The 15,368-nt window shown below is 41.6% G+C and overlaps 2 pseudogenes; one reads left to right on the top strand and one right to left on the bottom strand.

Moving 5' to 3' along the window:
- Window positions 1-12,319, bottom strand: part of LOC119366858 — a 26,145-nt pseudogene extending 13,826 nt beyond the window's left edge.
- Window positions 12,320-12,805: 486 nt separating this feature from the next.
- Window positions 12,806-15,368, top strand: part of LOC119360253 — a 6,984-nt pseudogene continuing 4,421 nt past the window's right edge.

Below are 15,368 nucleotides of genomic sequence, written 5' to 3'. Positions count from 1 at the left end.
AACATACTACCTCGCCCGGCAGGTCCTTGGTAATGATCCACTTGTCGTGCAGTTTGTTGGAGGCTTGTCTCTCTTGGAGGAATGCACGACAATAGCGCCCGGCCCGTGCCAGGACGTCGTCGTCACCAGGGAACATGAACTGCGAAGCACGGTAAGTGTTGTACATCGGGGTGACAGATGCGTGGTTGGTCTCCATGGGGAAACAGAAGAAATTGCCATCCTTGGTCTCAAAGTGCTTAAACACGGCTACATTGTAGATCGATGTGCGTTAGTCTGTCAAACTCGATCCAGCATAACATATATAGTAGCCATGCATGCCAAAGCGCTACTACTTATTAGTTACATGGAGTGACATCGTAGCCATGCTGACGGAGGAGACGGAAACCCATGGACGTATCATCAATATCCACGACTTGACAGTACGCGTTATGAGCTAGTCCCTTCTGAGTCCAGCGCCTGTTCAAAGTGTATACATTCCTCTCAATCTGGTCTACTGGTCTTAAAGAAAAAACACTACTCTGGTAGTACTCCATTTAAAAATATCATTAGCATTTAGACTTTTAGGACATATTGTATTTCCAACTAAATTAAAGTAGTTTATGTTACCTGTAAATAAACTCTAAGCACCGCTGAATTTCAATTGTGAAGTGCCTTGATATCCCCAGACGAATGAGCCGGTCGACCACCCATAACTGCTCAAAAGTATCCAGAGTGGCTACATGGCACTGAGAAAACAAATAATTTACGTGAATGGTGACGTTTTGTATTGACCAACATACAAAGGGGCTCTCCTACCTAGGAGTGCATTCCTGTTGGTTGTACAAGAAAATAAGTGGTAGTGATTTTACCTCCCCCCTTGAACTTTTTGACAAGCCTATCTAGAAATGCTAGGCATTCCTTGTCGCCAGTGTAACTAAGGGCAGCAGCTGTGGCGGCAGGCGAGGAATGGAAGGATCCGTCTGGACAACGCAACCTGAGTAGCTTTTCCCAGTCCAATGGTAAGTCAACCATTCCCTCCAAACTGAAAAGTAGGGTCGTTGGTATGGCGTGTAGCACATCCAGAGGTATCCTGCAATTTGAGAGCCGGATAAATTATTACTTAACTAATTATACATAGACTATTCAGTTCAATGTACAAATCCAGATTTATCACATGCAGGTAGCTAGGTATTCCATTCACAACTTTGCATGTTGACCACCTATGCAATTACCACACAGTGATAGATAGGCAGGCAGGAATCTTTCACCTAGCCCCTCCGCGCACCTAGCCCCGCCGCTGGCCAATCCGGCCGCGGCGGCCACCGCCTGAACCTCCCGCCGTTGATCACTCCGGCCACGGTGGCCACCGCCTGTATCTCCCGCTGTACGTCACTCCGGCTGCGGCGGCCACCGTCTAGCTCTTCCTTCCTTGATTTCTGTCTGTTCTCCACCACCGCCCTCTTCGGCCGCCATGTCTCTGTCTGATCTTCGTTTTGAACGGGGGCACGCCTTTGAAGATCGTATCCTATCCTCCCTTCATCTTCCGGTCAACTTCACCGCCGAGAATGGGCAAAAGGAATTCTTTTTGGTTGCAGAATTCACCAGATCGAAGATCAGACTCACTGAGGAGTCCGTCGGTACTATCCTTCTTTCATGTTTTGGGGGTCGTGCTTCTCTATTCAAAGTTTGCAAGCTACGTGATCACCTATACAAATTCTCGGTTCCTTCGATCAATGTTGGATTTGCAATATACAATGGAGGAAATATTTCTTTGCTGGAATTCAATCTTGGTTTTCTTCTGTGGGGTGCTAATGGTAAGAAGTTTCGTTCTATCTCCGATCCGAATCAAGACAATGGTTGGACTCTAGTCTCGCGATCTCGCAATGGAAATTCTTTTGCTGATGCAGTTCGAGCGCCGAGATTTTTCCAGCAATCTTCAGTTCCTGCTCAGGCACGGCGATCTCGCCCCGCTCAATCTTCGGTAGCAGTTACTACGGTGTTTGATCGTCTTCAATTTCCAGCAGTGGGCAATAATGAGGCGGCAATTCAGGAAATTCAAACTGCCCCAAGGGCTTCTGTGGGATCTGGTGCGGCCCATTTGGATGGTGAGGCCCAACCAAAGCTCTTCTGTGTCCGTTGCTTGCTATCGGGCCACAAGCGCGCGGGCTGCAAAAATAAAATCCGGTGTCATAATTGCAAAAGGTGGGGCCACATTTCCAGTGACTGTCGTTCGGCCTTCCGCTCTCTCGCATTGTCAAATCAATTGACTGCCTCAGTATCTGCTCCTACCTCTGCTACACCCGTTAATGGTGCGATTCAGGGGCAACAATCGAGGCCAGTTTTGGAGAATACCGGCAATCAAGCTCCTTCCATACCCTCACCAACCATTCCACCTGCTAATGTGTCGCTCTCTTCTCGCTCTGCGTCTCTGCCTCCGCCGCCCCCGCTCACAGCTAGCAGGATCTTGCTTTCTTCAGAGCAGGGCGGAGAGCTGGTCCCGCGCGACATGGCCAACTTCCCATTCGATCCGGCCCCTTTTCTTCCTCCGCATCATCAAGCAATCCAGGTGGAAGGAAGACCAGCGAGAGTCAGGGTTATTTCGAGCCCTTCTCTACCACGCCATGAAGACTGGGCAATCGCCACCATTGTACCAATGCCCAACCAGCAGGTTCACTTCCCAAATGTTCGTCAAATCATTGGTGAGTTCATTACGCAAGTCAAGCATCTAGGGTTTCAAGAGATTTGTCAATGCCCTTTTGGTCAAGCTTATGTCAGATTAAACTCCCCTTTCGACCGTGATGCTCTGGTTCTGCAAAGCCCGCATGTCCATGGAGATGTACATATCATCTTTCAGAGGCATAACCAGGGCATCAACTGGAGAAGTTTGCATCTTGACAGGGATGTTTGGGCTCTGTTAGTAGGATTTCCTTTTGATAAACGAGAGATGCATGAGCTGGCGGATGCAGTAAGGAGTTTTGGCAAATTATTGCTATGGGACAGAGCCACAAGTACCAGAGCTGCACTCATGGTTAAGATTAGGGTTGAAAACTTAAGCGATGTTCCTGTTAGTATTGTGGTTGGAGAATCTGATGATCCAAATGCAGTGTCCTGGTCTGTGCCTGTGATTATTCTCCAACAAGATCTGCTGGGTGCTGGACCTCCAGAAGAAGACCCTGTTCCTGTGGATGGAAATCCTCATCCACAGCCAGTCAACAATTTTTTTCACCCAATCAACTGAATCACTTTGTTGGGCCCATCCAACAGCACCAAGTTCAAGATATCATGGGAGGAGACCCACAAAATTTCCATCAGCAGGCAATGCAGATTCAGGCAGCTGATGAGGAACCTGAAGATGAGGATGAGGATCTCCCTGGATGGGGGCACTGGGCAATGCCTGCTGAAGATGATGACCTCATTGATCAGGAAATTGAAGAGGGAGAATTTGTGGAGCTAGCTGATCTGTTTCAGCCTTTGGAAGAACAGTTGCAAGTGGCTCTCCTTGATATGGACATTCATAGTGATCTCACTATTTTTGTGGGATCAAATGGGGTGGAGATTGATATGCAAGAGGCCAATGCTTAGCCTGTCTTGGAGGGAAATGGTTTTTTAAACAATTTGGGCCAGGCCCATGTGGATCTCCCTGACCTCAACTTGGCCCTTGGGCCCATGATAGTGGACCAGCTGAACTTTCCCCAGCCTGAGCCTGCTATGCCTGTCATTGCTGCTACTCTAGAGTTCTATCCTATTTTGCCAGAAATGGAGCCACCATTAAATGTTCAACTTGATTTAAATCAAGAGCTGCCTCCTTCACCTGCAATCATTGAATCTCATGTGAATGCTCCTTTGGAAATCTCTCAGTTGGAGGATAACTTGTTCCCTGACGAGGAGGATGGCTCCTTATTTAACTTAAATCTTGCTGAAGGAGAGGACCCAGTTATTCAGTTAGCTTCTCATGCAGAAATTTTGGCAGCTCAGCTTAGGGAAGATGACCAGAGCTCTTTTGTTGATGAGGAAATTGAAATCCTTGACTGTTCTTCTGTTGGTTCTTCCAAGCCTGACTCTGAATGTAGGGCTGTTACATGCTCTTCTAACTCTCATTCCTCAGCACCACCATGGTTTTCTATCAAAGGGAAATATTTATCTATTGATGATACTGTTGCAGATTCTGGCAGTCAATCTGTGGCTTGTTTATCTGCCTGGGAGAAGCATTTCTCTGTTAGTGCTGAAGGCCTCACTAAAGTTCAGGTACCTTATGACTGGGTGGATTTCATTTGTTATGCCCTGTTGACTCCTGATAAATTTGATTGGGCCAAGATGTTCTTGTTGTCTCCTATGTGGGCTATTATTTGTCAAGAGTTTCAGAAATCTCAACATCTCACCTTCTTCATTCCTCCTTCTTGCCCTGTAACTGTGGCTCCTTCTTGCTCTTAGTTGCAGGCTCCTAGCATGGAGGATATGCAACCTTTACCTGCTGAGGTGGTCAGCTTCTCCAGTCCTGCTGCTGTTAAGGGAAAAAGGAAGGACAGGTTGCCTATTGTGGAATCTGAGGTAAGAAGAAGTGAGAGATTGCAACACTTAAACAAGGGATATAGGAAGAAAACATGTCATGATAGTAACTGTTTGGCTTGTACTGCTAAGCCTCCTATCTGCAATTCAAAAATAATAAAGAATCTGAACTCTTCTTACTGCAAGGTGGACCCTAAGGCTTGCTCTGAAGAAATCCTCTTGCAGAAGAAAGTTAAAAGAGGGGGGAAGCCATCAGCATGGAAGGACTGAAGCCTTGGGAAGCACTGTGGAGAGTTCTTGAAGCTGCCCTTCTTTTGGATCAAATTAGGTCCTTTTGTCTAGGGTCCTTGCTACTGAAATTTCAGTTCATCTTTATTGTAGTAAATTCAATCTCTGTTCCCTGGACTTTTATGAGAACCTTCAATCTGTGGGCCTGTCTTAGTTTGAGTCTTTGGACCATTTTAAAAATTCCTGCTCAGTGGTGGTTCCTGCTGTATGCCTGCGTGTTTCTGCAATGAATAGATCCTGGAATATTTTAAACTGGAATGTGAGAGGTATAAACTCCAGTGATAAGTGGCTTGCAATTTCTAATAAAATTGAAGAATCACAGTGCTCAGTTATCTGTCTGCAAGAAACCAAAAGAGAATTTTTTGACATCTCTTATTTAAGAAAATTTTCCCCAAAAAGAATCAATAAATTTGAGTTCTCACCCTCTATAGGGGCTTCTGGGGGTCTGCTTGTGGCTTGGAGTGATGCTATGTTTCAAGGAGAATGTCTGTTTAAAAATGATTTCTCTCTTTCAATGAGGTTTATTTCAGTGCACACAGGAGAATCATGGATCCTAACTAATATTTATGGTCCCTGTGATGAGGAAGGGAGACATTTATTTCTGGACTGGTTCAAAAACATTCCGATGCCTGTGGAAACAAACTAGCTGATTTTTGGGGATTTTAATTATATTAGATATCCTTCCAATAGAAATGATGGTGCTGGGAATATAAACAATATGATGGATTTTAATGCTGCAATCAGTCAATTAGCTTTCGTAGAAATTCCTTTGAAGGGAAGAAGTTTTACTTGGAGTAACATGCAGCAAGCACCTTTGTTAGAAAAAATTGATTGGATATTCACATCTGAAAACTGGTCCTCTCAATACCCAAATACCTTGTCCTTTCCCTTGGCCAAGCCTATTTCTGATCATTGCCCATTTGTGATCCAAATTGGTACTTCTATCCCCAAAGCAAAAGTATTCAGGTTTGAGAACTTTTGGCTTCAACTTCCAGATTTCCAAGAAGTAGTAAAGTCCAGCTGGCACGAACCCATTCAAGCCACTAATTCTGCCAAACTCATCACTGCAAAGTTTAAAAGGCTTAGGAAAAGTCTAAAGTTTTGGAGTAAGGGCATTTCCAACCTTGCACTCAACATTCAGGCCACAAATAGTGTAATCTTGATGTGGGATTATTTTGAGGAGTTTAGAATACTATCAGATATGGAACAAAATGGCAGAGAAATCTTGAAAGAGCATCTCTTGAGGTTGTTGTCTTTTCAAAGCATTTACTGGAGACAGAGAGCAACAATTATATGGGTAAAGTTTGGAGATGAGAATTCAAAATTCTTACAGGCTAAAGCTACCATCAAATACAGGCATAACTTCATTCAAACTCTTATGAATGATCAGGGGGTAGAAGTAACAGAGCATCATGCTAAGGCTGCAGTTCTTTGGTCAGCTTTCAAAGAAAGATTGGGTAATTCAAGTGAGATGTCTGACCATCTCAATCTAATAAGACTTATTCGCAGAGTTGATGGTTTAGAAGATTTAGATGCTCCTTTCTCAAAGCAGGAAATTGACTCTGTGGTCAAGGATCTTCCTTCTGATAAAGCACCTGGTCCTGATGGATTCAATGGAGATTTCATTAAAGCTTGTTGGAGCATCATTGTTGAAGATTTCTACAGGCTGATTAATGATTTCTATCATGGAAATATTTCTCTGCAAAGTATCAATGCTTCCTTCATCACTCTAATTCCCAAAAAGGACAATCCTGTCAGAGCAAATGATTTCAGACCAATTTCACTTCTCAATTGCTCCATCAAGATCATTTCCAAGTTGCTGGCCAATAGACTTCAGACAGTTATTCCCAATTTGGTTCATGTCAATCAGTATGGATTTATTAAGAGCAGAACCATTAATGACTGTCTAAGATGGGCTTATGAGTACTTACATCAGTGTCAGCAGTCTAAATTGCCCATTGTTCTCCTCAAGCTAGACTTTGAAAAGGCTTTTGATCTTCTGAACCATCAAGCTATTCTTGCAATTCTCAAAGCAAGAGGTTTTGGAGATAGATGGATGAATTGGACCTCCATGCTCCTTTCCTCTGGTACTTCTTCAGTGTTGCTTAATGGGGTGCCAGGAAAATTCTTTCATTGCAATCAAGGGGTTAGACAAGGTGACCCTGTCTCTCCTTTGCTATTTGTGTTGGCTGCTGACCTACTCCAATCCACCCTCAATGAAGCTATGCAAAATCAGCTGATTCTTCCTCCTATTGTTAGTCAAGCTTGCCCTGACTTCCCAGTGATTCAGTTTGCTGATGATACCATCTTAGTCCTGCCAGCTGATATGAGACAAATTGAGGAAATCAAAAATCTCCTCCTTCATTACTCTGCTTTCACAGGTCTGAGAGTGAATTATGAGAAATCCTTCTTGGTGCCACTAAATGTACCAATCACACAGCTTCACTCTTTGCTTAATGTTTTGGGCTGCCAGCAAGGTCATTTTCCTTTCACCTATTTAGGTCTCCCTCTTGGCACAACAAAACCAAAAATTGAAGATTTTAACCCAATGATGCAAAGAATTGAAAGAAGGCTTTCTGGCTGCTCCACTATGTTATCTTATGATGACAGGCTTTTGCTTATAAAATCAGTTTTTGCATGTCTGTCAATTTTCTTCATGAGCTCTCTAGCTCTCCCAGTTGGTGTGTTACAGCAAATCAACAAGTACTTGAGAAATTTCCTTTGGAGGAAATTTGGTATGGAGGATAGAGGAACTGCACTTATTGCTTGGTCCAAGGTTTGTAGGCCAAAAAAGCAAGGAGGACTTGGAATACTTGATATCTCTATTCACAACAAGGCACTACTAATGAAAAATCTGCTTAAATTTCTCAATAAGGAGGATATACCTTGGATTAATTTGATCTGGGAGAAATATTACCACACTGAACTGCCAAGAAGGAAAGTTGAAGGCTCTATCTGGTGGAAGTCTCATATTGCTCTCCTGGAGAGATTCAAACAAATCAGCAAATGCTCCATTGGGTCAGGACAATCTATTCTCTGTTGGTCAGATACTTGGTTGGAACAGCAGCTCCAATCTTTGCTCCCTCACCTTCACTCCTTTGCCCTTCATGAGGATCAATCGGTACTAAGTTTCTTTCAGGAGGAAAATTGGATTGATCAGTTCCATTTACCTCTCTCTGTAGTAGCATTTGAAGAATTCAACCAGCTCCCCTCTTTGGCTCCGACCTTAGACCCACAAGTTAGAGATAGGTGGAACATTATTGGTGCTTCTGGCAGGCCCTCTTCAATTCTGATCTATAATTTGCTTCTGGACAATCATGAGGAACATCCGTTTTTCAGTCTCATTTGGGATAGCTCCAGCAGGCTAAAGCATAAAATCTTTTTTTGGTTGGTAGCTCACTGTCGAATCAACACTAGGGCTCTTCTTCTAAGGAAAGGCATGCACCTTGATGATACCTTTTGCCCTAACTGTAATCAGCAAGCAGAAGAAACTCCTATGCATTTATTGTGGGATTGCAGTTTTGCGCAAGACTGCTGGAACTCTCTGATTCCAAACAGACGAAGAGGAACTTCTGTTTATGAGGACACCATCTTGGCCACGCAGCTCCTTCCAAAACAATTTGCTGTCTAAATCCTTATTTTGGGTTGTTGGAACATTTGGATTCAGCGAAATAACTTTGTGTTCAGAGCACTTCCTCATTCAATTCAGTCTTGGAGATACCACCTCAAGAATGATCTTAAGCTACTTCGACATAAGATCAAGCAAAAGTTTGCAGTTCACTTTTCACAGTGGATAGATCATAATCTGTAATCATGGGTTCCATTCCTAGAGCAGGCATTGGCTAGCTTATAATCCTTATTCTTTTGGAATTTGTAACTTTTTGCACTATATTTGCTTTAATTGATTTACCGTAGAACATTTTGTTCTACGGTGTTGGGTCAAAAAAATGTAGCTAGGTATACATACTTAGAGAGCTTCAGATTCCTCTTGGCATATATCTCTTCCAAAACAGTGTGATTGTAAGGGATGTCCAAGTCCAGGTCCTTCGCCTTCTCTAGGAGTGCTGGGAAGTTAATCTCGAAGCCACATGGCATCCAGTCCTGTTCCTCTTCTAGCAACCAGCTCATATTTTCTTTGATAAATAACGCACCTATACACCAGAAAAGGTGCACTCTACATTAGATACATGATCCTTCCTTGGAAGTAAACAAAGTATATCGCTGAATAAAATAAAGAATGAAGTGATCAATCAATTTACCTCTGTTGCACAAGTTGTCATTTCCAATGTTCCAAGACTTCGCAACCACCACACATGCGAGGGTGCTGATCATCCGATCTTGGACCATAAAGAAAGCGGGATCACCCCACGAACCATCTGGTAGTTGATTTTGAACAATCCAATCGATGCACGAGGGGAATTGCGGTCCATCGCCTCCGTCAAGGTTCTTGACAAGAGCAACCAACGCCGTATCATAGGCTGAAACATTCATTGACGTCTCATCATCACCCAATGACCCTAGTGTGGTTCTAATGGCATCGATCATCTGTTCCATCTCGCTTGGTTCATCCTTTAGGAAGGTTTTGATTTATTTGTCAGGGTTTAATATGTATGTTTGCCAGCTCATGTGCAATAGTTATTATTCTGATCAATACGAGTTATGCATATATGCTCACCTTGTGTGTTCTCCATTCACGCAATTCTGCCTCCGGATATGATGGGGATTTGCTACTTAGCAGGAGTACTAAATGCCAGGCATGAGAAGTGGAAAAGAACATGTAAGTCATATTAAATTTATACCCTCTTAACATTTTGAACTCATTTATGAGAACCTAGCAGTTAACTTTTAGATTCCAATTTCTACTCAGACCTTCAATCAATATAATGAACTAAGAGATTTAATACTCCAAAAATGCAATACCCAAGGCATGTATTAATGGACATTCCTAAAAATGTATAGATGGATCAAAGGATAACAAATGACTCATACCATCGTTAAGTGGCTCTAGAATAGTGCCAACAGACTTAAACATAAATTATTTTTCTAGCTCCATGACAGGGTTCAAACAAAAAAAAACTACTAAAAATGCCAGCATCTTGTTATTATGATTGTAATTTTAGCACTAAAAGCTGCGAGAAAACTTCCATACATCTGTATTGGGACTGCATCTTTGCTCAAGCATCTTGGTATGAGATTGTAGAGAATAAAAATAGTGGTATATCAACCTATGATGAAATCATTTTTACCTCTTTAGAATTGGCATGGACATAGTCATTTTAGGCTGCTGGAATATTTAGAATCTAAGGAACAACAAAATCTTTTGAAAATGAAGTGCCAGTGTTAACAGTTGAAAATTCCCCCTAAAGCAAAATCTAATACTTTTGGGGCATCTAGTGAAGCACAAGTACACTGCAATTCTTCAGAATTGGATTGCCCAAAATAGTCATTGGATAGGCTTTATTATTTATTTATTTTTCCTTTCTGTCTGTACATATGTAACTTACTTTATATTAATAGGAAAATACATAGGGCGTAGAAGAAAGTTGAACTCATGCACATTATCACTATTATATGCTGCATGAAAAATATGCCAGCCAACTAAAACCTCTAGATCAACATCAATTGAAACGTTAGGTGGACAGGAGAGAATATTCATAGAAGAATCTATGTATTATGTCATAGCATGTAAACAATGTGGGCTGCTCTGGATTGAGTTCCCTACTTGCCAATTATCCATTGGTCTATGCGTTTCTTTTGCATTAAGTTTAATCATGTATGTATAATTTGAACCCACAACATGATTAATGGATTGGGTTATTAAGGCTATGTGGATGAATGTTGTAGCTTGTATACCTTTTTTTTCAATAATATACTGATATTACTTGTGAAGTGAAACTAATACCATTTTGTGATTACTGTGTTCTCTGGGCAGACTGAAATCCCTAACTTTACCATTCTTTCCAGAATAGGAAGTTCGTGAGAGAATTTTCTTGTTTTTCGTTGAAAATACCAACCTTAACCACACAACCTGGGTTGGGACTACCCCCATCCCTAGAGGAGCGTACGGTTTTGAAGCTCCTATTCCAACATGAACGGAAACAAAATCGTCGAATTTTGCTATTTGTTTCCCCAAAGGGGTAATTGAAGAATTAGAAAAAGATGCGATTATATATTAAAAGTTCACGATGTGCTAACGAGAAAAGTGGGCAATAGGGTAGAAAATCTCACAAAAATCAGGAAGCTCTGATTGGTGTTTTATACATTGGAAAACGACAACCATTTTGTGTTGCTATACGCATTTGCCATGAAACCTAGTTTTTTTTTAGGGGTTGCCATGAAACCTAGTTTTTTTTGAGGGGTTGCCATGAAACCTAATGAAGAAATGACAATAATTCTTTAGTGGTCCGGAATAACAATTTAATGATTAGCACTGCAAGTCAGCCCAATTCCCGTTTTAATGCTATACTTAGTCAAGTGCTTTTGTTGAGTTTTTCAGTTCTCATGTTCTTTATTAGACCTAAAATACCTCATACATGTCCAACATGATTCTGATAAGGTTTAGTCCACGTCAAGAGTAATCAAGAAATTGTGTTCTCCATGATCATTTATGTTTGAAGGTAGCCTATAGTTATAGTGGTTTTCTTTGCTTATTCATCGAATCAGAAGGAAAGAGGCTTGCAAAGTAGCTTTTTGTAGGTGAATAATTCCAAAGTTATAAATAGCAGGCCATGACAAATAGTGACAGAAGCATTAGCACACTAAATTGCAGCTATAGTGCGCTAAATTTTGCTGTAGCACGCTAAATAGCACTAAAAGGCTTACCAGGATATCACACTATTTAGAACTTTGAACTTCAAAGATTCTAAGGTTAGGATACCTATACCATGGTAAAGAAACTTCAAAACTCGAGAAAAATTTCACAGTTACTTATTCGTTGGCGCAGAACGTGTTTGGCATTAACAAATTTGGATATTGAACTTACTAAAGGAAATAAAAAATGTGATCGGCTTTGTTACTCGCATGCTAATAAGCTAATTTTTTAACTAATGACAAAATTATGTTTGGCCTTAGAATTATATATGTCACGTACAATATGTTCAATATGTTTCCATTCTTACAATTAAATAAAGACATTATATTGTTGTTTGAGTTTTAAACAACATCATATTAAAAGATAAAACAGACACATATATGCTTCCTAATTTCTATATTATGGAAAGTCTCTCTAGAAAGCAAGCTCACTGGATTGCAATAAATAATTTATATAAAATATATATCCACCACAGAGGAGCCCGCCTATTTGCGCAAGCCGCTGTACTAGTTCATACATTTTTTAAGAGAATGTGAGCCAGAAATAATAATGTTATTTCGGGAGTACTCAAGTTTTTTGATAACCATGCATGCATTCAGGTGTGGATACTGATAGATCATGATTACCACATTGTTGACGCTGAGAGTGTAAGTGCAGGGAGAGTCGTCGCCATGGCTCTGGTGTTGTCTGGTCGAGCACTGGAGCATGCCGGACTGTAGCGGTGAAAGTCAGCATCCTCCACCTTCTCTCTCTCTCTCTCTCTCTCTCTCTCTCTCTCTCTCTCTCTCTTTGTGTCAACCTTTTGGTTTTTGGCTCAGTGATGAGCTCCTGCATGCTACTATGATCAAGTATTTATGAAAGAAGGGTCTAGGTGACAGGTTTTGTTGGCAGTATCTACGGCATATTAAGGCTGAGGGAAAAGGGCATCAAAGTTCAAGCACACGACAAAAGGCTGCTATGATCGTCCTTGTTAATCTACAAGTATTAGAAGTGGCAGCGAGTCTGACTACGGATGTTGTGCTTGTTAATCCATGCCTTGGGTATTGCATTTTTGGAGCATTAAATCTCTTAGTTCATTATATTGATTGAAGGTCTGAGTAGAAACTGGAATCTAAAGTTATCTGCCAGGTTCTCATAAATGAGTTCAAAATGTTAAGAGGGTATAAATTTCATATGACTTACATGTTCTTTTCCACTTCTCATGCCTGTCATTTAGTACTCATGCTAAGTAGCAAATCCCCATCATATCCGGAGGCAGAATTGCGTGAATGGAGAAGACACAAGGTGAGCATATATGTATATGAATTAACTCGTATTGATCAGAATAATAACTATTGCACATGAGCTAGCAAACATACATATTAAACTCTGACAAATAAATCAAAACCTTCCTAAAGGATGAACCAAGCGAGATGGAACATATGATCGATGCCATTAGAACCACACTAGGGTCATTGGGTGATGATGAGACGTTAATGAATGTTTCAGCCTATGAACGGCGTTGGTTGCTCTTGTCAAGAACCTTGACGGAGGCGATGGACCGCAATTCCCCTCGTGCATCGATTGGATTGTTCAAAATCAACTACCAGATGGTTCGTGGGGTGATCCCTCTTTCTTTATGGTCCAAGATTGGATGATCAGCACCCTCACATGTGTGGTGGCTGCGAAGTCTTGGAACATTGACAATGACAACTTGTGCGACAGAGGTAAATTGATTCACTTCATTCTTTATTTTATTCAGCGGTATAACTTGTTTACTTCCAAGGAAGGATCATGTATCTAATGTAGAGTGGACCTTTTCTGGTGTATAGGTGTCTTATTTATCGAAGAAAATATGAGTAGGTTGCTAAGATGAACAAGACTGGATGCCATGCGGCTTCGAGATTAACTTCCCAGTACTCCTAGAGAAGGCCAAGGACCTAGACTTGGACATCCCTTACAATCACCCTGTTTTGGAAGAGATATATGCCAAGAGGAATCTGAAGCTCTCTAAGTATGTATACCTAGCTACATGCATGTGATAAATCTCGATTTATACATTGAACTGAATAGTCTATGTATAATTAGTTAAGCAATTATTAATCTGGCTCTCAAATTGTAGGATACCTGTGGATGTGCTACACGCCATACCAACGACCCTACTTTTCAGCGTGGAGGGAATGGTAGACTTACCATTGGACTGGGAAAAGCTACTCAGGTTGCGCTGTCCAGATGGCTCCTTCCATTCCTCGCCTGTTGCCACAGCTGCTGCGCTTAGTTACACCGGCGACAAGGAATGCCTAGCATTTCTAGATAGGCTTGTCAAAAAGTTCAAGGGGGGAGGTAAAATCACTACCACATATTGTTCTTGTACAACCAACATGAATGCACCCTTAGGTAGGAGAGCCATTTGTATGTTGGTCAATACAAAACAACGCCATTCACGTAAATTATTTGTTTTCTCAGTGCCATGTAGCCACTCTATGGATACTTTTGAGCAGTTATGGGTGGTCGACTGGCTCATGCGTCTCGGGATATCAAGGCACTTCACAAGTGAAATTCAGCGATGCTTAGAGTTTATTTACAGGTAACATAAACTACTTTAATTTGAATGGAAATACAATAAGTCCTAAAAATCTAAATGTTAATGATATTTTTAAATGGAGTACTACCAGAGTAGCGTTTTTTCTTTAAGACTAGTAGACTGGATTGAGAGGAATGTATACACTTTGAACAGGCGTTGGACTCAGAAGGGACTGGCGCATAACGCGTACTGTCAAGTCGTGGATATTGATGACACGTCCATGGGTTTCCGTCTCCTCCGTCAGCATGGCTACGACGTCACTCCATGTAACTAATAATTAGTAGCGCTTTCGCATGCATGGTTACTATATATGTTATGCTAGATCGAGTTTGACAGACTAACGCACATCGATCTACAATGTAGCGGTGTTTAAGCACTTTGAGACCAAGGATGGAAATTTCTTCTGTTTCCCCATGGAGACCAACCATGCATCTGTCACCCCGATGTACAACACTTACCGTGCTTCGCAGTTCATGTTCCCTGGTGACGACGAAGTACTGGCACGGGCCGGGCGCTATTGCCGTGCATTCCTCCAAGAGAGACAAGCCTCCAACAAACTGCACGACAAATGGATCATTACCAAGGACCTGCCGGGCGAGGTAGTATGTTCCAACAAATTCCAGTTAATTATATATATGTATGCATCAATCGGGCTACTACTTAATGTCCTTAATTCACAACAGAATAATGAGCCATTCCTAATGTAAAATCAGGTCGAGTACACACTGAACTTCCCCTGGAAAGCAAGTTTGTCACGAATTGAAACAAGGATGTATCTGGATCAGTACGGAGGCAACACAGATGTCTGGATTGCTAAGGTCCTCTACAGGTAAAAATAATTAATAATGAAACTTTTATCACCACCATCCTCTGCATCATAAGACCAACCTTATTACATTGTTTATTGCAAAGAGATCATACTTTGATCTAGCCAAAAGAAGGAATGATAAGAACATATGGACCAACTAAGATTAACATGCCAAACAAGACCACTCTAAACACTCAATGGCCTATCACTTGCACGCCATCCAAACTAGGATATCAACTCTGTGGTAGCTTCTTTACGTTAACCTCAATCGGCTCACTGTGATGCATGTTATGTAATAATGTGCATAACTGCAGCCAATTGGTACACGATAATTGCATCTCCATAACCTCAGTCAAAACCACCGTCATGATTACATAGTCAGATAGACAAAAACACTGTTGTTGTCCCGACCA

The sequence above is a fragment of the Triticum dicoccoides genome, chromosome 2B (assembly GCF_002162155.2).
Source record: "Triticum dicoccoides isolate Atlit2015 ecotype Zavitan chromosome 2B, WEW_v2.0, whole genome shotgun sequence".
NCBI classification, from domain to species: Eukaryota; Viridiplantae; Streptophyta; class Magnoliopsida; order Poales; family Poaceae; genus Triticum; species Triticum dicoccoides.
The sequence above is the reverse complement of the archived record's forward strand: the minus strand, read 5'-3'. Positions and strand labels throughout refer to the sequence as shown.